We start from the raw sequence: 23,223 nt of genomic DNA, 5'->3' as shown, positions 1-23,223 counted from the left end.
ACATGAATCCCCTTGGAAGAGTTAGCTTTTGGTTAGGTAAACGTTTCCCCTCTCCCTCCCCTCCTCACGTTTCCCCTCTCCCTCCCCTCCTCACGTTTCCCCTCTCCGGCAATATCTTGCAGATGTTGGAACACTGCGATGACGGACTCCGTTCCCACACTGGAATGCCGGCCTGGGGAAGGCAGCAGAGCTCTCTGGCTGCCTCCAATCCTCGCCTATGGCCTCCTACATTCTCAAGCTTGTGTATCAAGCCTTTGGCTGCTCGCTGCCAAGTATTAAGTGCTTGATCCACAAACCTGGTGTAGATTATCACTTCGCCGTATAGATGTATCTAATAGAATTAAATAGTTGGCTCCTGCCCAGTGACAGATGTGCTACATATAATGCAATAGTAATGAGCCTGAAACCACCATGTAATACTGAGGGAGAGTGGAGGGCAGCTTGTGTTTCTCTAGTTTGGAAGCCAGCTTGGAGGAGAAAGAAACTGGAGGGATAGCTGTGGCCTTGCGCTACATGATTCTCATTGTTTTTTCGTCTTGCACAGCTCCACATGTACCTATCAAATGAATATGAGGGGACTGGGTCGGGTGGGGGGTGTTCTTGTAGCTGGAGGTGGTCTGATCTAGCTCAGGGAACACATGCTCCCCCAATCTCATGCTGCCTGGGTGTGGGGAGCTCTTCCTCCTACATCAGCTCAGAACAGGATCACTTCTTCCAGGATGCTCCAATGGAGGGGTGTTCAAGAAGCCCCGGCTCTGGTGTCAGTACATGGACAGGGGCAGAGAGAATAAACAGGAACAGAGAGCTGACCACTGTTCAGTAAACTCCTGATGTTCCCAGAGGGAGAATTCCACTCTGACTCTCGAGGGGTGTGCGGTTCTGGAACCTTCCTCACAGTGAAGAGGAGTCTGATGTTTTAAGAGTTCAGAACCTTGTTTCTGGGGGTTTCTGGGAGACTCAGAAGTATGCTGTAGTGAATGGATAGCCAAACCCAACCCTGAGACCAAGAATTGACTAGCCACAGGAATGGGACTCCTGTTGGGTGAATTCAGACCTTTGATTTTATTTTTTAGGTGATTTGATCTATTGGTCCCTTAGCTGTGTGTTCCTCTCCCATCGTTCTCCCTTGCTCTGCTCTTCGGTATGATGGCTGTATCAGGCAGTTCTGGCTGAGTAACAAGCAAGTCCAAAATTTAAACCTTCTTTATTTTTCGCTCACAAGTCAGTTTTCCAATCTGCAGGGACCTCAACGCACCATGTCTGAGCTCATTCATGTGTAAGTCAAATAGCACTGACTGCAGGACTGCAGAGGACTGGCTGGTACAGGATGGTCTTGGCTCCTGCAGATCCTTCTACAACCCAGCCGTGGTGTGATCTGAAAATATGGCAGAGTCCCAAATAAGTTCAGTTGTGCAAGAGGGCTGGCAAAGAATGAATGTGTAGTTTCCAAGCAGTTTCCTGTTTCTACATGCTAGAAAGCATCCCACCGGGGCAAGCAAATCTCATGACTAAGCCAGAGCTGAAGTAAGACGGGCACTTGAAGTCCTAGAGCAAGGGTTACAGGAGTCGCTACGGAAGACCGTTGAGATAATAAATCGGAGGGTAGGGGGTATAGCTTATTTGGTAGAGTGCTTGTTTAGTGTGTACAAGGCCTAGAGTTTGATCTTTAGCACCTTGCAAACTGAGTGGTGGTTTATAGCCTTGGCTCTATACTGGGGAGGGGAAAGCAGGGAGGTCTGAAGTTCAAGTTTGCCTTTAGTTACATAGCATTGACTGGACCCTCTGTCTCAAAATCAAAAACTACAGAACATAAAACAAAACAAACAAAAAGAGAAAGAAAGGAAGAAAGAAAGAAAGAAGGAAAGAAAGAAAGGGAACAGAAAAAAAAGACAAAGAAACTCTCAGAGACAACAAATTGGAAAGCTGGAGTTTTCTAGAGATCAAATTCATAGGCCCAGGTCAGTGAGATAAGTCCATTTTCAGTCTCCAGAGAAAAAGTCAAGAAGCTGTTGGACCAGTTTCTGGTTGTCTTCATCCAGACACATCTACATTCATCTTTCCCCATGTGGACATTTGAGGATCATCAGCTCTGTCCTCCCCCACCCCACCCCAAAACTACCAGTCACCTCCCTCCAGTACCAGGTCAACTTCTGAGGGTCCTCTGTACCTTAGCCTCTAACTCCCAAAAGAATAGGTAAGACACAGAATGTCCAGGGAATGGCAGTCCCAGGGGGCGTAGCTCCTACATGAGGGAGAATCAAGTAGCAGAAAAGGTGAGATTCTGAAAAGTAGCCAGATAAGCAAGGACTCCCTTGTAGCCAGAGCCATGAGTTACAGCCAAGGTCAAGCCGAGGTGAGAGCAACTGACCCCACCTGATCAGAGGAACATCATCTAGGGCTCCCTCACAGGTGTCCAGCAGGATTGGTGTAGAAGAGGCCAAAGCAATCTGCTAGGAATATGATGACTGCTCAGAGAGTGTCTGTGGACTAAGAATCCCACTGAAACGACAACACGGCTTAGGAAGACGAGGAGCCCAAGTGTGATTTGCTGTATAGAAACAAGAGAAAGATGATTAAATGGTTGGTGGCACATCTATGTGAAGCTATGTGACGCAATTCCTCAATGTGATGGTTTAAATTACATTTTTATGACTGGGGAGAGGCTCACCGTGGAATTTAAAGTGAAAAAGCAGGCTGCAAATTATGCAGCAGAATCCCACAGAGGCACGCAACAGTGTGGTTGCAACCTGCTTCATGAGAGACTTGTATCTTTTCTCTCTTTCTGCATTTTTCCTGCATCTCCCATAACAAAAGTATTTCCCTTACAAATATAAACATGAAAAGTTCTAAAAAGAACATGGGTCTTAATTTTGAAGCCAGGACCGAGCTGCTAATGTCTTGTTTTAAGTCGGGACCTCCTGCGACTGCATCTGGAATTTTGCTGGGAGACCTTGTCACGTGTGATGTGCCGTTGGTGGTCTCTCATCCGACTCCCAAAAGAATGTGGATTCCAGGAGGCCATGGGTTTTTGCCTGCCTTGTTTCCTATATTACCAGAACTCTCCACAACCTTACATACAGCGGGATCCTTAGGCAATACTGGTTGAATGCAGAATGAAGACTTTAACACATGATCTCAGCTAAGTGCTGTGGCAGACAACACTTAGCAGCGTGTAACAGTAGAACAAAGGGTGCTCTCTATACAGAAGGTTAGAGAAAGGCCAGCTAAGTGTGACTACCATCTCCCCTTGAGGTGCCCCATTCCTGACTCTAAGTGTTTTGGACCTCTCTCCCCTGGGGTCAGCACCAGGAGTCTGTCCTTTCAGACAGTGATACTTGTCCTCTCTGCTTCTTCCGCCCACCAGAGCTCACTGGCTGTCGCTTTTCAGCCAGGCCATTCTTCCTAGGGCCTGCAGAACCAACTCCCTCGGCCTGGCGGCACCCCTCCCCAGAAACACAAAGAGGATCTTGATTTCAGTCTCTTCTACTTAGTCCTACATCTGCACTCCCTCCCCATCAAACTCTACTAGAAAGACAAGTGGTTACAGAGAAAAGGGAAATCAGCTAACAAGGTTAGAAAGAACACCTTCCCCATGAGAGGCACCAGGGCTCCCCTCAGAACTGATTGCTAGCCTCTAGGGAGGGTGCTTCGGTTCATCCAACAGAAGTTGAAAAAAAAAGTATTTTCAGCAGGAGCTTAGTGACTTTTTTCTTTGTTATTAGTGAGATTTCTCTCTCTCTCTCTCTCTCTCTCTCTCTCTCTCTCTCTCTCTCTCTCTCTCTCTCTCTGTGTGTGTTCCTGTGTATGTAGCACATCCATGCAGTACTGAGTGATAATAATGGCTACCTATACTCAGGTCTTCCTCACACATGGACAGTGTGCTGAGGACCGAGTCCATTGGTGTTTAATTACCTCAACTCCCCATGAGTAACTGTACCACTACCGCTCTTATTTTGTCAATAGGGAAACTGAATGGCTGGGGAGATGGCTCAGCAGGTAAGAGCACTTACTGCTCTTACAGGGAAACTGAGTTCCGTTCTGTTCCCAGCATACACATGATGGCTCATAGCCACCTATAACTCCATCTCTAAGGGGATCAGAAGCCTTCATCTGGTCTCCCAGGGGACGGCCTCTCTCACACTCACAAGTAAAAATTAAGAAAAACAAATACAATAACATTTTGATACAGAAACTGAAGCTCAAAGAGAATAAAGAATTTGCCTTCAGCCAGCCAGTTAATCTCTTTCAAATCTGAAGATATTATATTCCTATCACTGCCTCTTACACACGCATGCATGCATATGCTTCAGGAACACAGACTTCCCCTTCTTGAAAAAAAAAAGTCCACGTGAGTCTCATCATCACAGCGGATGTAGATTAGGGTGGCTTTGCGGACTGATGTAGCGCCCTCTTTGGTTGATAGGTCAATTAGAGCTGTGTCCACACAGAGTCCTGATCAGAACCTTGCAGTTTGGGCCAATAAGTATCCTTCCCACAGATTGGAACTGTGGTGTCTTCTGGTGGCAAGTTCTCCCCTGCCCCCATCTCATCCGAGACAGGTGATGACAATGACTTTGTTTTAGCTATAAGCAAGGGAAACAGCCTGTTGATAGCGGGAGAGAGAGGGGCCAAGAGGGGAGAAGGAGAAAGTAGATAAAGGGGGAAGCAGAGATAAGGAGACTCCACCTAATGGTCCCAAGCGTTTGTTTTGGTCTTGTGAGCTCTGCACAGAAATGCTTCCTTCTGTTTATGCTTGAGTCAGGAGAGGAAGGGTGCTTGGCCAAGGCTATGCATGTAATGGCAAAGGCAAGCCTGCAACACAAGTCTCTGGCTCCCAGCAGTGCTGCTGAGGACGCTCATATACCTGAGATGGTGGGAGCAGGAAGAGAGGAAACAGGATGCTCTGTGCCTGCCTCAGATTGTACCGAGGCCTGAGCCGGTGGCCCGGGTGTCTGTGTTCCAATCACTCTGTGTTCCATGTGGTTGCTGGCTCAGCTCAGCAGCTGCCCAATCAATGCCTCATTAACAGGATCCACCTGTGGGCACTTTATTTAATTATCTCAATTGGAATGGAGTCAAGATACTAGAGTTAATGTCCTTCTACTGTCTGAGAGCTAATTATCACCTGTAGCTTGGCCCCAGGCACAGCAGAAGGGATCGTCAGCAGCACTGAAAATGTGCTGGCTGTGTCCTGTGCACTCTGTCTGGAAAAGTGAGTTCATCATGGCAGAGGGTGAGAAAGACTCTGAGCCAGGCATCCACTTTTAGAGATCAGGGCATCAACCCTGGGTCAGAATATTTCCATTTGGGGCATTAAAAAGCTCCTGAAGTCCTCGCCCAGAGAGCAATGGCATCTGCCTGGTATGAGCTTTTACTTAGAGGCAAGTTCCCCCTTGGCTGTTAGCACCAGCCGTCACAGGTTCTAAAGGTGGCTTGACTTGCATATCTGTCTGGGAATGAACTGATGCTCGTCGAAGTTAGGTGATTTTCCCAGGCACACCTTGGTAGGAGAATGTACTAGGATTTAAACTGAAACTCGACTAACATCAAAACTTGGTCTCCTCTGCCTGGAGAGAGCCAAGCGCTTGGTTAGTTTTAGAAAAGCAACCCACTCCTTTCTAAAGAACGTGTGTAAGGTAGGTTCTGTCTATTTCTGCCTAAAAAAATATGCTATCACGACACCAAATGAAAGGATTCAGGAAAAAAAAGAAAACCCATAGAGTCTGGAATCAAAGACACAGGTTTGAGACCCGGGAGATGGTTCATCTGGGAGAGCATGAAGACCAGAGCTCAGGCCTCTCCAACCCGTGTGAAAAGCTGAGCATAGTGAGGCTTGCTTATGACTGCGGTGGGCGATGGAAGATGAGAGCAGGAGACGGGAAGAACCCTGTGGCTCGCTGCCTACATGGTAAACTTCCAGGCTAACAAGGACCCTGTCTCAAATGAAAAGAGGAAGATGCCTAAGAGTTAGACCAAAAGCAAGTATGCACAGTTGCCCTCTGACCTCCACACTGCACACCCCAGTACCTAGAATCACATGGACACACAGACACACACACACAGACACACACACACAAACACTCACATGTATACAAAAATTTAAAAGTGACTTGATTTCTGGTGTGACCCTCCTTAACTGGACAGTTTTCTAGCCTGAGCTCCACATTATAGAACATGGGCCTCTTTAGACCTGCCCTGTGTCATGGGCTCTCCCAGAGCTCAAGTCATATAACATATATGACCTTGCTGTTTACAATTACAATGCCTGGCTCTGTCTGTGATAGGGCATTCCTACTGTTAGTCACGTTCCAAGACTCACTTGCCTTCTCCAGAGGCGAACAGTCACATGACTCACAAGTGAGATGTCTTCTCTTAGCTTATTAAAAAGGGGTTCCAGAATGTTGAAGTGAAATTCCAGCAATACGAAATATGCTTAGGAAGTCATTCTGCTTCGCACAGGTCCCGTGTTAAATAGATGACAGTCCCTTTGCACCTTCAAATGGGCTGTTGGTTAAAAACTACGAGTAAGAAATCATGGATTATTTACAAACCTCCTTGAGTTGGAATTTAAGTTATTTCTTCCATTTTTGTCAATTTGAAGAGAAAGGTTTTTGTTCTTGTTACATAATAGCTAGGATGTTATTACTGCTGTGCCTTTCAATATTTGTTCTATGAGGAAGCATTTCTAGTGACGGGAGGGAACAAAGGGCATGAAAGGCTTGCCCTCTCTGGACCCGTATACCCCAGAGCTGCAGCAGCAGTGTCCTTTCCTGGAAATGCCCCTTGGCATGAACTATAGTAGGTGTTCACTATGCACCTGTGTATCTAGTTCAGCTGTCAGAATGCTTGCCTCGTATGAGCAATGCCTTGAGTTGTTCCCAGGGCTGCGTATACCAGGTGTGGCAATTGTGGGTTTAACATCGGAAATCCTGTCTATAAGGAGCTGCTCCTGACCTAACTGGGTCTGCTGGTCACCCTCCCCACATCTCCCCTTTTCCATCTGGGTCAGAAGAACAATGTGGGCGTGAATCTTGATTCTAGTAAGCAGAGCTGTCTTTGTGTGGCTAAAACAGATTATTTGAAACTGGGTAACACATCAAGACTCGGGCGTTTGTTTGTTTGTTTGTTTGTAAACTAGTTTTGGAGGCTGAGAAGTATCTTTTCAATTTGTGGTGAGGGAAAGCCTACAGGCCAGATGTGTGTATAAGATAGAGGACATAGCCCTGTCTCCCTTTATAACAACCTGCTCTGTTGGTAGCTGATCCAGCCCTGACGGAGGAGACACTGGTTCACTCTTGAGGGTCTTTGTTCCCATGACCCGAACATACCCCAACATGTCCCAGCACTGAGGACTTAGTAAACTCTTGGGGACACATCTGAACCACAGTATGGACCTTATCCTTCTCACGCATGGAGGGCGAATCTCTTAGCTTCTCTGAGCCTGGGTTTCCTCATCTGTACAGAGGAGAGTGGCCATCTGCGTCCTGTGATGCTGTGAGGATCTGATGAGTGAGTGTGGATGCTACTCCCTGCAGAGCAGCCACAGGGGCTCAGAGGATCTCTCATTACTGACAGTTCTCACACAGGAGTCAAGACTACAGGATGTGTGCCCTAAGAGTTAGTTTTACTTCCTCTTCCTTTTGCATCTTCTTTTCTTCCTTTGCCTCTCGGGCACTCCCCCCTGCTCTCCAACTCTGCCCTACTGATTCACCCGCTCCCTGGCCAGGACACATGATGCTGTTTCTTCCACTGTACATTATTCATTTCTTGGCAGGCAATGCTGTGCTCATAAGAATTAACATTTGGGTTTTATTTACTGGCTCCCAAAGTGCCAGGATAGCATGGGGGATTCGGTTGCACAAACTCTCTTGATGGGAAATCAATGACAAATTGAAAAGGGGCAGGGGGGCCTGAGGATCAAACAGCATATTATTCCAAATCCTTGTTTGGAAACTCAGCCCCAACTGATTTAGTGCCCAAAGTGGTGGTGGGAAGGGGCTTGGTCTCCTTGGTCCCTCCCTGACCACCAAACTGAACAGTTAGACCCGTTCCCAAGTCTTACACGAGATTAGTCACAGGATATTTCCTTTTAAATCCAATGGAATGTTTTCCTAAATCAGACAAGACTTTTCCAGTGTTTATGGCTGTTTTTCTGGAATTCCTTTTGGCTCTAGGGGGGATTTTAAAATTAAATACATTTCCTTTTGGTGACCCAAGGGCCTAAGTGGAGAGGGATGAGACCCTAGATTTGGGCCAGCAGTAACTTGTCAAACTTATTCCAAGAAGACTCCCCCATTTGGCCAGCCTTCTGGAGCACCTGCAGCTTGCTATGGTGGCCAGGCCAGGCAGCTTATCCCTGCAGGCTTTCCTTCTGTGATCTGGCCTGCTGTTTACCACAGGAAGCAGAAGATGCAAGATGAATGTGCTGTGGAATTAAAGTGAGCCTGAGCCATTTGGAAGAGAGGTGGAAGTGTCCTTCCATAGCAGCAGGGCCTCCTCTCTGCCCGAGTCATGGCTAAACATGTGGAATTCTTGGCAAAGCACTGTGGTCAAGAGGTTGCAGGAGTCTCCTGGAAGGGTGGGCTGCATTTGATTTGACTTCATGAAGATGAACGGCTGAGAAGAGTGATGATTAGAAATGATGAAGATGTGGTCATGCCTTAGAGATGGGGTCATGCCATGGAGATGTGGTCATGCCATGGAAATGTGGTCATGTCTTGGAGATGGGGTCATGCCATGAGCATGGTTAACTGCCCTGTTTACAAACACACTGTTCTCCAAAGGCCTCAATGTCTTTCCAGAAGAAGAACAAACTCCTAAAGGGGTAATTTTCCATTATTATAACTTCAAGTGAGTTCTACATTAATTAAGAATTTCTGTCTCTTGGGCAGTGGTGGTGCACGCCTTTAATCCCAGCACTTGGGAGGCAGAGACAGGCCGATTTCTGAGTTTGAGGCCAGCCTGGTCTACAAAGTGAGTTCCAGGACAGGCAGGGCTACACAGAGAAACCCTGTCTCAAAAAACCAAAAAACCAAACCAAAACAAAAAAGCATTTCTGTCTCTTTCTTTGCTCACCAAAACCACAAAGCAAAACAACAAGAAGCATGGATTCGACTAAAACAAGATTACATTTGAAATCTAGTTTCAGGAACTAATTAGTTATGTGTGCTTGAATAAGTAACTTAATGTCACCTGTTCTAGTTCAAGTTTCTATTGCTGTAATGAAAAGTCATGACCACAAAAACAAGTTGGAGAAGAAAGAGTTTATTTGGCTTATACTTCCACACTGTAGAACATCATTGAAGGAAGTCAGGACAGGAACTCAAACAGAAGCCCATGGAAGGATGCTTCTTACTGGTTTGCTCTTCATGACTTTTTCATTCTGCTTTCTTATACAACCCAAGACTACCAGCCAAGGTATGGCAAAACCCACATTGGGCAGGACCCTCCCCCATCAATCATTGATTGAGAAAATGCTCTATAGGCTTGCATATAGCCTGATTTTATGGAGTAATTTTCTCAAATGATATAAACCTAGCCATCACTTTACCCTATCTTAATCACTCAGCTATAGAATGTAAAGAATGATAGGATTCCTCTTGTATCTTAGTCAGGGTTTCATTGTTGTGAAGAGACGCCATGACCAAGACAATTCTTATACCAGAAAACATTTGATTGGGGCTGGCTTACAGTTTCAGAGGTTCAGTCCATTATCATCATGGCAGGAAGTATGGCAGCCTGTAGGCAGACATGATGCTGGAGAAAGAGTTGAGAGTTCTGCATCTTGATCTGAAGGCAGCCAGAAGGAGGCTCTCTTCCACTCTGGGCAGAACTACAGCACTAGGAGAGACCTCAAAGCCCATCTACACAGTGACACACTCCTTCCAACAGGGCTGCAGCTATTCCAACAAGGCCACACCTCCTAACAGTGCCATGGGCCAAGCATATTCAAATCACCACACATTGTTTCCGGGAAGATTGAGTGAATTACATCAACTAGTCAGGGGGTTCCCAGTGCTCCCACAGCATGCTCTGCAAAGGGCTTGCTACTATTAAACATTGTTTTATCCAAGAGTTTGATAGCATAATCAGTCATAAATCTAGTAGAATCCCATTCACATAAGGGAGTTTCTGAGGTATCTTAGAAGATGGTGGGATGGGGCTGAGGAAAGCCTGCTCTTTTTGAGGAAGACCGGCATTTTAAAAGTTTGCTGGTTCTATTTTATTATACAAGTCTGTTAGAATGAGGTAGAGAGGAAACAGTAGAAATTCCAGCAAAATGGGCTTAAACACTTAAGAGGACATTGTATTCCTCATTTGGAACTGTTGTGGATGGCCCTGGTGCTGTTTGTATTTTGATGTTAATTCCACTTTCCCAGGAGGGGTTGTCTGGAACAGGAATGAGTCATGTACTCAGGTGACTTCTTGTGAACCATTCCCTAATGAATAAAGGAACCAATCACTGGGCAAGTAGGCAGAACTTCTGGGTTGGATGGAGGAAGAGAGGAGGCAGGAAAGAGATAGGAGCTTTTTGATGGAACAGCGAGAGGACAAGATGTAGCTACTAGTGTCTCCTGGTTTAGATGGTGAATCTGCTAGGGTTCGCCACCAGAGGGTTTAGATTTCCTATGGCTTACAAGATTAGGATTCTAGTTGTTGTGCCCAGTGATTGAGATACCATTTTTTTCTGAACCAAGTTTGTGTGGTGTTTCCCTTCACAAGGCAGCTGAACTGGGTTCCAGAGATAAAAGTATGGTGGCTAACCATGGGTTTGCCTGATGTGCACCTCAGAAAGACATGGGAGTTTTGAAGCATGGGGCTGGCATAGTAGCGACCTGCCATTGGGAACCTATCGAGCTGGGTGGAGAGATTTTGGAGTTCTGAGTCAGAGAAGCTCCATGAGATGAGAACAGGCCAGCCATTGCCCACCAGTGCCTGGCCAGCCAGTCCATCGGTGCTTTGCCGGCAATAGTATGAATTCATTTTTTTCTTATATCAAGTCTTTTTTTTAATATTTTTATTAGTTATTTTCCTCATTTACATTTCCAATGCTATCCCAAAAGTCCCCCATACCCTCCCCTCCACTCCCCTACCCACCCACTCCCACTTTTTGGCCCTGGCATTCCCCTGTACTGGAGCATATAAAGTTTGCAAGTCCAATGGGCCTCTCTTTACAGTGATGGCCAACTAGGCCATCTTTTGATACATATGCAGCTGGAGTCAAGAGCTCTGGGGTACTGGTTAGTTCATAATGTTGTTCCACCTATAGAGTTGCAGATCCCTTTAGCTCCTTGGGTACTTTCTCTAGCTCCTCCATTGGGGGCCCTGTGATCCATCCAATAGCTGACTGTGAGCATCCACTTCTGTGTTTGCTAGGCCCCGGCATAGTCTCACAAGAGACAGCTATATCTGGGTCCTTTCAGCAAAATCTTGCTAGTGTATACAATGGTGTCAGCGTTTGGAAGCTGATTATGGGATGGATCCCTGGATATGGCAGTCTCTAGATGGTCCATCCTTTCGTCACAGCTCCAAACTTTGTCTCTGTAACTCCTTCCATGGGTGTTTTTAATACATGGAACGGCCATAGACAGCAAGATTTCAGCTTGATTCTAGACCATTTGCTAGAACAGTGATTCTCAACCTTCCTAGTGCTGTGACCCTTTAATAAGTTCCTCATGTTGTGGTGACCCCCAACTATAAAATTACTTTTGTTGCTACTTCATAACTGCAATTTTGCTACTGTTATGAATCATGATGTAAATATTGTGTTTTCCAATGGTCTTAGGCAACCCCTGTGAAAAGGTCATTAAGCCCAAAGGGGTCACAACCCACATGTTGAGAAATTGCCAGTTTCTTCTCATCTCTCCATTCTGCTGTTCACAGAGTTAGCATCCTCGGGGTGGGTGACATCATGAGTGTGGTATGCTGGCTATGACAATCAGAGTGAGGGGTGCAATGGTTAGTTTTGATTGTCAACTTTATTGTGAGCACACACACACACACACACACACACACACACACACACACCTTTATCCACAAATTTCTAAGATACTGGTAAAGCACTGGTAAAACAATTTACTATTGTTCCCGTCTATGCAAACACATGGAGTCAAGTAACCATGGGCAGAACTCTCTGGACCTGTGGGATAAAATAAATCCTGCCTCCTTCAGTTGTGTAGTTGTGTGAGGTAGTATATCAGAACAAAACAGTGGCCAGCGCAGTCCCTCAGGTGTTAGCTGAAGGAGATATCCTCATCTGGGACAGACATTCTCAGGAGTCTCCTGCCAGCCTCAGATTGCAACACCTTCAACTGACTCCCTGCTCATTTTGGAGCTTTCTTTGCCAGGAAGGTAGGGTTCACCTCTAAATCTGTAGCCCCAGCACTAAACAATATAAAAGCTGCACAGAGCTGGAGGGATGGGTGTGTACCCAGGGGTCACCCCAATGTTTACTGCTCTGCAGTTAAGTGCCACCACATGAAGTGGTTGTTAATGACAATGTCAGGGCCAAGGGTCATGATAGGAGTTCCAGAAACACTCATAGTAGTTAATTCTGTAGGCCTCTTTGCACAGCAGAACTTATAGAAATGAAGACAGTCCATATACATGCAAACTAGCATTGGGTTTATGTACTGGCTGGTTTTGTGTCAACTTGACACAGCTGGAGTTATCACAGAGAAAGGAGCTTCAGTTGAGGAAATGCCTCCATGAGATCCAGCTGTAAGGCATTTTCTCAATTAGTGATCAAGGGGGAAAGGCCCCTTGTGGGTGAGACCATCTCTGGGCTGATAGTCTTGGTTCTATAAGAGAGCAGGCTGAGCAAGCCAAGGGAAGCAAGCCAGTAAGGAACATCCCTCCATGGCCTCTGCATCAGCTCCTGCTCCCTGACCTGCTTGAGTTCCAGTCCTGACTTCCTTGGTGATAAACAGCAGTATGGAATTGTAAGCTGAATAAACCCTTTCCTCCCCAACTTGCTTCTTGGTCATGATGTTTGTGCAGGAATAGAAACCCTGACTAAGATAAATTGGTACCAGCATAGTGGGGTATTCCTGTGACAACCTGACCATGTTTTGGGGAGGACTGTGGAAGGACTTTGGAACTTTGGGCTTCAAGATCCATTTGTTGTTAAAAGTTCTGTCAGATGTTGTGTAGGAGCTTGGAAGATAATGTTGAGAACAGTGCAGAAGATGGAGGTCTGGCTTGTGAAATTTCAGAGGGAAAATTAAAGACTCTTTTCAGGGCCGTTGCTATTTTGATTGGGAAGATTCTGTGGTTCTGGTTAGCTGGGGCTGAAGAATCAGCTGTGATTAACAAGATACTAGAACTACTAAAGTGAAACTTTTGCATTACCGGGACTATTGATGGTTAGCTGGAGCTAAGAAATTGGCGGTGATTAAGAAGAGGCCAGCATCGTTGAGGTAACATCTTCTGGGAAGTGTTTTCTGAAAGCACAAAGAGGCTGTGTTCCAGAGATAGCCAAGGTTGTACTCCTGCTGCAGTGGGACTTGGTAATGTGTAAGGGTCACCCAGGTGGTACTGGTTTTGAAGGCATGAAGAGGTCAAGCAGAGCAGCTGAGGCTCGGCACTGTGAGAGGCCATGGAAGGCCATTGGTGAAGGTGCAGCCTCAGTTGCAATTGACGGCCAAGGACTGAAGGGGTCATGTAGTGTTTTGGAGATACCAGTACCATGAGATGACCACCAAGAGCAGCAGCAGTGGAGTACAGGCATCTGGAACCTAGAAGACGACGCATGTGCTACAAAGGGCATGGCTGGAGAAGTGACCCAAGCCCTTGGAGGAGCCCAGAAGATGGTGAGTTGGATCCCAGACATTGGATGGTTGGAGATTGATTTTTGTTTTTGATTGTGACTGTGCCCTGATATTTTCCCTCTTGAGGGAAGAAACTATTTTAGTGGCTCCCACAGTTAAGAGACTTTTAATTGTAGAAAGACTTTGGACTTTAAAAGAGATGGATATTTTAAAGAGATTGAAATTTTAAGAATATGTAAAGACTGTGGGACATTTAAAGTTATTTAGACCTTGGGGATGAATAAGAATGTAAGGGTTGAGGCTTACTAGTGATGTGTTTGTGTGTCAAGTTGACACGGGCTCAATTGTACTGGCTAGTTTTGTGTCAACTTGACACAGCTGGAGTTATCACAGAGAAAGGAGCTTCAGTTGAAGAAATGCCTCCATGAAATACAACTGTAAGGCATTTTCTCAATTAGTGATCAAGGGGGAAAGGCCCCTTGTGGGTGGGACCATCTCTGAGCTGGTAGTCTTGGTTCTATAAGAGAGCAGGCTGAGCAAGCCAGGGGAAGCAAGCCAGTAAGGTACATCCCTCCATGGCCTCTGCATCAGCTCCTGCTCCCTGACCTGCTTGAGTTCCAGTCCTGACTTCCTTGGTGATAAACAGCAGTATGGAATTGTAAGCTGAATAAACCCTTTCCTTCCCAACTTGCTTCTTGGTCATGATGTTTGTGCAGGAATAAAAACCCTGACTAAGACAGTTTACTTTGTCTTCTCCACCTTAAAGCCTCAACTTTGACTACTTAAACATTGTCTTGGAAATGGTAAATCACTGGCCTAGCATGCATGAGGTCCTGAGTGTGGCCTCTGGCAGTGCAAGCATGAGAACACACACACAGACACACACACACACACACCTCTGCAAGGCATGTCCACTAGGCTCCCAACACTCACCCTAGCAGAGACCCCTGTCTCTAGTAGATGTCACTGGAATTAAATCATATCTAGGCCCTGGTCTCACCAAAGCTGCATGTGTGGAGACTGCCAAGGCTCCTCTAGTCCGGCCTGTGTGTGTGTGTTTTGTGTCTTGGCCAAGCTCACCTGCCACAGGCCACTGCCTCAGTCACTGGAAAAAAGTGCGGGTTCTATCTGAACAAAGATGAAAGTCATCACAGGTCCTATTGGTGCAGCTAGGCTTTCTTCAGTGTGAGCAGCTCAAAACTCTGGATTGTTGACGTGGATGTAGGTCTCTGTGCTCATGTTGTCCACTGAGTATTCCTGTGTATGTGCACGGCTCTTCCTGGCTAGCAGGAAGCACCAGAATTTTGGACTGATTTTCCTCCTCCATTAAAAGGCTGAGAAAACTCTTGGACTCTGGCTGGAAGCACAAGAATGGAACAGTTCACAGCTGCTTGCTGTGGGTTGTGTCCCCTGGAGCACCCTTTAAATACTTTCGGCTGGGCCACACATACATGACCTCTACAGTACAGCTCTCCACTTGTTGCCAGAGGCAGACCAGGTTGAGAGAAAGTGTGTGGCCACTGATCTTGCAGGCTGGCCACTGGTGAAGCTGCAATGCTGAAGGCTGGCGGGATGTCCTGGAAACTAAAGTCTGACATCTGGAGGCTATGTGTTTGTGTTCCAAGTGTTGGTCATCAGCCATGGTTATGGGAGGGAAGTGTCCTGATGGTTGAGGCTGGAGCAGAGAGAAAGGCAACGTACTACTAGTCTCATAGTCTCAGAAGACTGATAGTCCTAGGCCTTGCAAGCAGGGTCCTTACCTGGGTAAATAGAATTCTAGGATTGAGATTGTGAATGTAACTTGCTATGACAGATCTTTAAGCTACTCTCTCTCATCTCTGCTTGTTGTTTTCTCTGATCTCATTCCTCAGCCTTTTCCTCTACTTCTATGTGTCCAGAAAGAGGGAAGCAAGACTCCTTCTCTGAGCCAAGAAATATTTTCTTTCTTATAATTGATCTCCCGGCCTCAAATTGTTGGAAGACATATAAAAGAGATGTCTTGAAGGCGATAGGGAAGCACCCACATGCAGTCTTTATATGAGAGTGAAAACAATAGAAAATGTTCTTTCATCTCTCATGTTCAATATGAAGCAGATTCTTAATACAGATATATGATAACTGATAACATACACACACACACACACACACACACACACACAATGGTTTTAACCAATCCAGGGAGCCAAGTGATCATAATAAACGTGAATGGACCAAAGCTTTCATATTAAAAGATAAACTTTCACGTTGAATTTTAAAATACCCCATAGTAGCTGTGTGGTATTTAGAATAGATACTACCCTAAATAAAATGACATATGAAGGTTAAAAAGAAAGGAATGGTTAAAAGTATATCAGCTGCTTCTTCCTGCCACAAAGGAGAAGGGGAGTAGAGGACAAGCAGAATGGCTACTAGACCCATGCTCCATGCGCAAGAAACGGTGCTTCAGAAAAAAAGTGTGTTTCTTGGATCTATTCTCAAAGTAACCACGAGAGAAAGAATTTAGAAGACCAGGTCCCTGCTGGATTGCTAAGACAGATTCCACATTGTGTTCATTTCAGCCCCTCCACTTTCAGAAAGAATACATAGAAGTCTCTTGGGCATCTCATTCTTTCTTCTCTCTGCTTACGAAAGCAAAGATGTTAAATTAAAAACAACCCCAGAGTCTCCCTATGCTTATTCCCATTACCACCCCCAGAAAATAGCTTCAGGCTGGCCAGTTTGGAAAAGCTCCCAGGCAAGAGGTCAAGCATGGCCCCCAGATCTCTCTCTCTCTCTCTCTCTCTCTCTCTCTCTCTCTCTCTCTCTCTCTCTCTCTCTCTCTCTCTCTTACTTTTGAGAGATAAGATCTCACATCTCAACTATCCCAGGATGGCCTTGAACTCCTTACTTTGTAGGTAAAGATAACCTTGAACTCCCAATCCTCTTGCCCCCATCTCCCAAGTTCTTGGACTGCAGGCATGTGCCACGGAAAAAACTCAACGAATGATCTAATTAAGCCTCTCATTGTGCAATAGAGACACTAGCACAAAAGGAAAGCTGTGATGTCACCTGAAGGACTGGTGTACACTTGAGTAGGCAGGCAGCTGGTGTACACCTGTTTATATGATCAGGTTGTCTAAAGCTGTCTTAATCCCTCTGAGGGACTGAGGCTTTTAATAACATGTATGTTATGATTCTATGAGTTCAAAGAAGGCTCATAGCTTTTGCATACTATCAAATGGATTCCTGTCTTCAAACAGTTTTAGAAACATTCAGTGCTGTGAAAATTTCAAAACTAAAATGAGCCAGTGACCTGGGTGCTACAAGTCTGGGGTTCTCCATAGTCTCACAGAGCTGATTTATTCCTGTGGTGAGCAAAAGCAATCACAGATCTCAGCCCAGTCAGGACAGAAGATGGGACTATGGGCACAGGGCTGAGGAGAAGAGAGTCAGAGGTAGAAAAGAGCTCCCAACTTAGTTCCCAAGCTTACTGGACAAACTGTACATAGACATAGATGTCAGCTTTCATTGTTGTTCCACAGGGACCATTGCCACGTCTAGGCTGAGGGTCACAAGAGGAAGAAAGAGAGGGGGAAGCTGATTGAAGAAATTGGTGAGGATTAAGTACAGATCAATACTCCCTGAATCTACTCTCAATCCCCTTGGTGCAGCCCTCCCTCGGCCTTCAGAGTGAGCGGATATGCCAATAACGCCATTTCACACCTACCTCTCTATAATGAATGATGTGACCTGCAGTATAACCTCATCACGGGGAGGGGCCACATGGCTGAGAGCGCTTGGCACAGGACGAATTCTAGAGAACTCCAGAAGGTCAACTGGAAAGGCATGGCATTCCAGGAAGGTTCTCTATCATTCTAGCCATAGTGGGTAGTGCAGAGACACAACGTGGAGAGCCAGGTCTTCCTGTTCAGATGGTAGAGCCTTTTACTGTGGTTCTCTTCTCCTTCTAAGCCCTAATTCTTAGTTTATTAGCTCTGAGGCTAAGGCATAGGTACTAAGCTACCCATCCTCTCAGTGGAGGCTTCTTGTCCTGAGAAACACCAGAGCTGTTGGGACTGATTGTTAAATCAATTGCATTTATATTAATACGTGGTAACACCCCAATGTATGTCCTGTTTCCATGGCTATGCAATCTCAGGAAGATAACTCAGCATCTTTGCTTCATTTTTGAAGTGGGAACAATAACTATATCCATATTATAATCCTGTTATAAAAGATAGAGAATTCCTGTTGTAGAAAAAACTAGCTGAAATATAACTCTCTTTTGAAAAAGTACCTGGCTCTTTCACTTACTTATGATTTAACAACAGTCACTAGCATGGCTATTTCTATATGAATCCTGGATTAAGGATCAGTGTGGTAGTTTGAAAGGTAATGATTCCCCCCCACCCATAGATTCATATATTTGAACGATTGGTTGTAGTGTGTAGCTTGTGGTACCCTGCCTTAAGCTCTGGGAACTGGCCACACTACCAGTCCCCACTCAGGTTTCCTCAAATCTTTGGGTGACAGTCTCTCTCTCTCTCTCTCTCTCTCTCTCTCTCTCTCATTAGATTAGTTTTCAACCTGCCTGATAGCTCAAGTGCTGGGCATCTCTAATCTCCCACCTGGGCCTATGGCCACTCTGACCAAGATCTCACATGCCTGGTCACCTTTTTCCCCTTTGAAACATGGCAACAAAAAAAATCTCCCCTCTCCCCTCTCCCGTCTCCCCTCTCCCGTCTCCCGTCTCCCCTCTCCCCTCTCCCCTCTCCCCTCTCCCCTCTCCCCTCTCCCCTCTCCCCTCTCCCCTCTCCCCTCTCCCCTCTCCCCTCTCCCCTCTCCCCTCTCTTTCTCTCCTGTGTCTGCTAACTTGCCTTCAGAGACCCGGAAGTCCTGCCTATCCTGCCCAGCTCATTGGCTGCTAGCATCTTTATTGATGGATCAAGAACCAATTGGAGAACAGGACCTTAGCATCAGAACCACTGCTACAATTGGTCTCTAGTTGGTGAAACAATTTGGGAAGGATTAAGAGGTGTGACTTTTTTGAAGAAGGTGTGTCACTTGGGGTCAGATTTGAGGTTTCCAAAGCCCACAATATTCCCAGTGTGCTTTCTGTCTCTGTGTCTCAGTCTTGTGGATACGGAAGCAAGCTCTCAGCTACTGCTCCAGTGCCATGTCTGCCTCCTGGTGCCAAGCTCACTGCCATGATGGTCACAGACTCTAACCCTCTGGAACTGTGAGTCCCAATAAACTCTTCCTTCAAAAAGTTACCTTGGTCATGGTGTCTCTTTACAGCAGTAGGAAAGTAGCTAATGCAATCAGAATGCCTACGTTCTGAGCCCATCTCTTCAGCTGGTGTTCTTCTTTGACTTATAGTACGCTGCACCTCAGTTTTCCCATCTGTGAACTGGGAGTTCTACATCTTAGGAGAAAGTCATATTGCTTAAATGAAATCAGAATCTTTAAAGGACTTTAGACAGCATCAACTCTAAAATTAGTTACCAACACCTCCCATGTGAGCAGGAAGCCACCACATACAACACCAGTTACTCTACCTGTACCAGCTATTCTGCCTGCACCATTTACTTTTCCTGCACATAGTTCTTCCTTCTGTCTTCCAACTCAGCTATCTTTCTGATGCTCTAAGATGGCTCACTTTGGCTCTGTCCTGGAATTTAGAGCTCTTGTTACACCACAACTCTTAAGACTTAAGAGAAAACAAAGATCATCCTGTCTTCCAGGTCTTAGAGAACTTCATTGACTGCATAAAGCTCATCACAGAAGTCTTCAGATTGACCCCAAAAGTGGACCTTTGAGTAAAATTCCAAAAGAACTTGAAAAAAATAATGCTTCTATGGTATGTGTGCACACATGTGTGCTGTGTGACTGTGTGTGCTTGTGTGTGTCTGGGGCACATGTGTGTGTGCCCATGTGAGTGTGTGTGTGTGTGTGTGTGTGAAAGGGAGAGAGAGAGAGAGAGAGAGAGAGAGAGAGAGAGAGAGAGAGACTCAATGTTAATAACATGGGCAAAGGTGAAGGGTTATTTACAGGAACCAACTCTCCAGTGGTTCCAACACTGAAACGCCTCTCTCGGGCTGCAGCGATGGCTCAGCCATTAAAGGCTAGGCTCACACCCCAAAATGTAACCAATTACCCCCTCTCTCCCAGCAAGGGTCTTTTGTGAGTTTACACCATCTTGTCTTAGTTCATTCCTTGTCTTTGTCTTTTCAATGCAAGATCGTTTTTAAGATCCAAGTATTTGTGCCTGTACACACACTCCACTGCATCCCAAACAGCTGAGCAGTTTGCTAAAGAAGGAACTCAAACAAGACAAAGAATGTACAGGCAGAATCCCTGAGAGAACAAGAGGACTGTCCCCCTAGGGAGCAGCAGTGTCTTCAGGCTTCTTCCCTGGCCTATACAGGGATGGAGACAGACATCAATCAACAACGTAAACTAGAGAGGCAAGGGGATTGAAGTCACGGGACGGTAGGTCCTGACTCAGTCACAGCTGCTCTGGCAAACCTACACTTTCAAGGAAGTCTGTGTGACCCAGACTCCCAGAACAGCCTCAACTGCACTTCCAGTCTCAGTAGCTGCTGTTGTAACTGCTTCTCACAGGGAATGTACCTGTACTCACAAGGGCATTCACCATGGGTCATTGGCACACAGGCTTGGGCTTTAGGGCCACCAAGGATGGAGTAGGAAAATTGGTCATCAAATTCGACCCGATCTCCTGGCTGCTCTCTGTGCCCTTTCTCCAGCTGCACCAGACCAGAGGAATGAGCTGGTCTGACTTTCGACTTAATCAAAACCAGTTTCTTTTTTTTTTTTTTAAATTGAAATTTCACAGGTCATCAGCCTACCCCATGGCCCACTGTTCTTAGAGAAGTTGGGAAAATAATTGGAATCGCATGATGCAGTTTGATTAGAAAAGTGAATGTGGTTTGGAGCAAAGGCCTGGAATCCTGTCCCTGGTGACTGACTTGACCTCCTATTCCCCTAGCCTAAACCCTCTGGAGATGAAGCTGCCTCATGGCTGGGGGAAATTATCTCAATTTAAGAGGCGAGGGGTCACTTATCTCCCCAGAGGCCAACAGTGTTCATCCTGGCCAACAGTTGGACTTCAAAAATCTCAGCTGATCAATAGGGCATTTACCATCCCTTGACAGATGGTGGCCCTTGTACCTAACCCTAGATACTGAAGTTAGCAGTTAGTTGCTGGCACTGAACTGTGGGCATAGTGGTAGATGAGACAGAACTTTATCCAACCGCCAAAGGTTGGAGTTTGCTGAGGAAGCCTATCTCACATGGGCTAACAGCTCTAGCAATAAGCACAGCAGACAAGGGAGAAGCTATGCACATAGCTCTTCATTAGGGTTGTTTAAAGAAAATCAGGCTGATCCTCCTGTCTAGTTGAAGCTTGGCACACTTGGGCTACTGTCTCCGTGTTCTCCAGCTCCTCAGCCCCCAGTAGCTGCTGTTGTAACTGCTTCAGTTCCTCGAGGGGAGGGCTCCTGTGGATCAGAGTGCACACGGAGTGCTTGCGCCTGGCTGATTCCATTTAGCACGAAGATCTTCACTTCCATCTGTGTTGTCACATCCCACTTTAGACCATTTACCCTAAAGACTTGAAATCGGTATGTCAAAGAGATGTCTGCCCTCCCCATTCATGGGCAGCCATGTCCCCAAGAGCCAAGTTAGAGTCGGCCCAGGACAAATGCTTTCTGTAAGCTTTGCCTAGTCCAGAACTCAAGAGTCGGGAGTTGGTGAGTGGCTGGGGAATTGCCTCCAGCTGCCTGAGCTGTCCTGATAACCTGTTTTGACTCCACCATAAGCCAATCCTGCAGCCATATCGAATGCGAACCAATAATTACCTCTAACAACATAGACCATAAGGGCCATGCGTGTCAGAGCCAGGAGTGGCTTAAACCAGATGTGCATATAAAATAGAGCTGTGAAAACCCTGAATGGCCCTCTTTTTAATACCTCTTGTTAAACATGCGTTTCCAAGACCCTCAGCTATCTATCTATTGCTCCTTTTTTTTCCTCCTTTTTTTGGCTTAGCAGGGTGATCTACCTTTCCCCCATAGACCTCTCCTGCAAATTGCTTTTCAATAATCCCCACACAACCTGCTGGCAGCCGTACTCTACATAACAATGCAACTCCCAAACACATCACCTGCAATTATAACTCTAGCTTTGATGTAAGACCAATTTAAAGATAGAGAATCTTGGTCTAATTAAGGCAGCTCAAGCTCAGACTGATAAGGGGCACCTTCATTACAGCTCAAGTGAGCTTCGAGCAACCTGAAAGAGTCAGGAATCAGTTGGGAATATATTCATGGCATTTCAAAGCACTGTCCCTTGTAAAACAGTATTCTGGGCTCTGAGTCTACATCAGCAGAAACCTTACTTCCTCAATAGTCTGCCGTGAGAAAGAAAAATCTCAGGGTCTGAAAGCAGCAGTGACAATGGGGTGTCCTACAGGGGAGGAGGTTGGTAGTGGGTCCATCTGATGATGTCCCCCCTTCTTACAGGTCTGTAGTGGCTCCCTATTGTTCTAAGCATAAAATCTCACTTCCTGACACAGACCCCAGAGCCCTGCAGATCCCCGATCCCCTCAGCAGGCCCAGCCATATCTACTTGTCTCCTTGTTCCCGTTACCAGGTCCAACAGCACCTGGCATTATTCCCGACTCACACAGTCCTTGTAATTGCCATCCTGCCCGTCTGCAAGGCCGCCTCTTCTTTTCAGACCCAACGCCACTCCTAAGAACAAGTCCTCCCTTCTACGTTCAGCAGCCATAGCCTTCTCCCACTTCATCTTGTTTCTTCCTTCATGCAATCTCTTCTGTTCCTTTCTGAGCTCTGGAGAGTCTTCCTACTACCCAGAAGAACGCCCAATGAGCTCTCAATAAAAGTTTGCAGAAAGCAAATAGAAGGGCCAAGACCATGTGCAGGGCTACTTTGAGTGTAGTGTAAAGGTCAGATACCCCTTAGCACACTAAGACTCTTTCAAGATCATAAATGGTACACTTGGACTCTGCTTGAACACTCTGCTGACAGTTTGCCTTATTGGCCATGGAACCCTACTTCCTACCAAATTGCTTTAAATTATCTGAAAGGACTTTGATGAACACTTCTCTGAAAAGACAGTGATGTATACTTCTCTGAAGAGAGCCAACACAAGAGACCTTCCTTCCTAAGACCAACCCTCTTCGAGAGCGATCAGAATACAGACTCGGCGTTTTGGCTTTCGGCTTCTGCCACCTAAAGAGTCAGAGTAACAGCACACAGACAGTAAAATGCTGGTGATGAGCTCTCACCTTGAGGGCAAACCACATACCACTCGTCCAAGTGAGTGCTTTGACTAAGCCACTGGGACACAATTCACAGGCAGGAGGCAGCTGGGTGCCCTTCCTTACCAGCTCCACACGCACAAATGATCTGTGCTTAGTGTAGCCTTCGAT

At 46.1% G+C, this 23,223-nt stretch overlaps 1 long non-coding RNA gene across 1 annotated transcript; it reads right to left on the bottom strand.

Annotated features, from left to right (window-relative positions):
- Positions 1-1,257: 1,257 nt before the first annotated feature.
- Positions 1,258-22,572, bottom strand: Gm31965. Its single transcript, XR_386813.2, has 3 exons — positions 22,455-22,572; positions 2,374-2,548; positions 1,258-1,375 (listed from the first exon to the last, which is right to left on the bottom strand). It is a non-coding gene; the product is annotated as a predicted gene, 31965 (long non-coding RNA).
- Between the last annotated feature and the right edge of the window lie 651 nt (positions 22,573-23,223).

This window comes from Mus musculus, chromosome 19 (assembly GCF_000001635.26).
Source record: "Mus musculus strain C57BL/6J chromosome 19, GRCm38.p6 C57BL/6J".
Lineage (NCBI taxonomy): Eukaryota > Metazoa > Chordata > Mammalia > Rodentia > Muridae > Mus > Mus musculus.
This window is presented reverse-complemented; position numbering and strand designations above follow the sequence as displayed.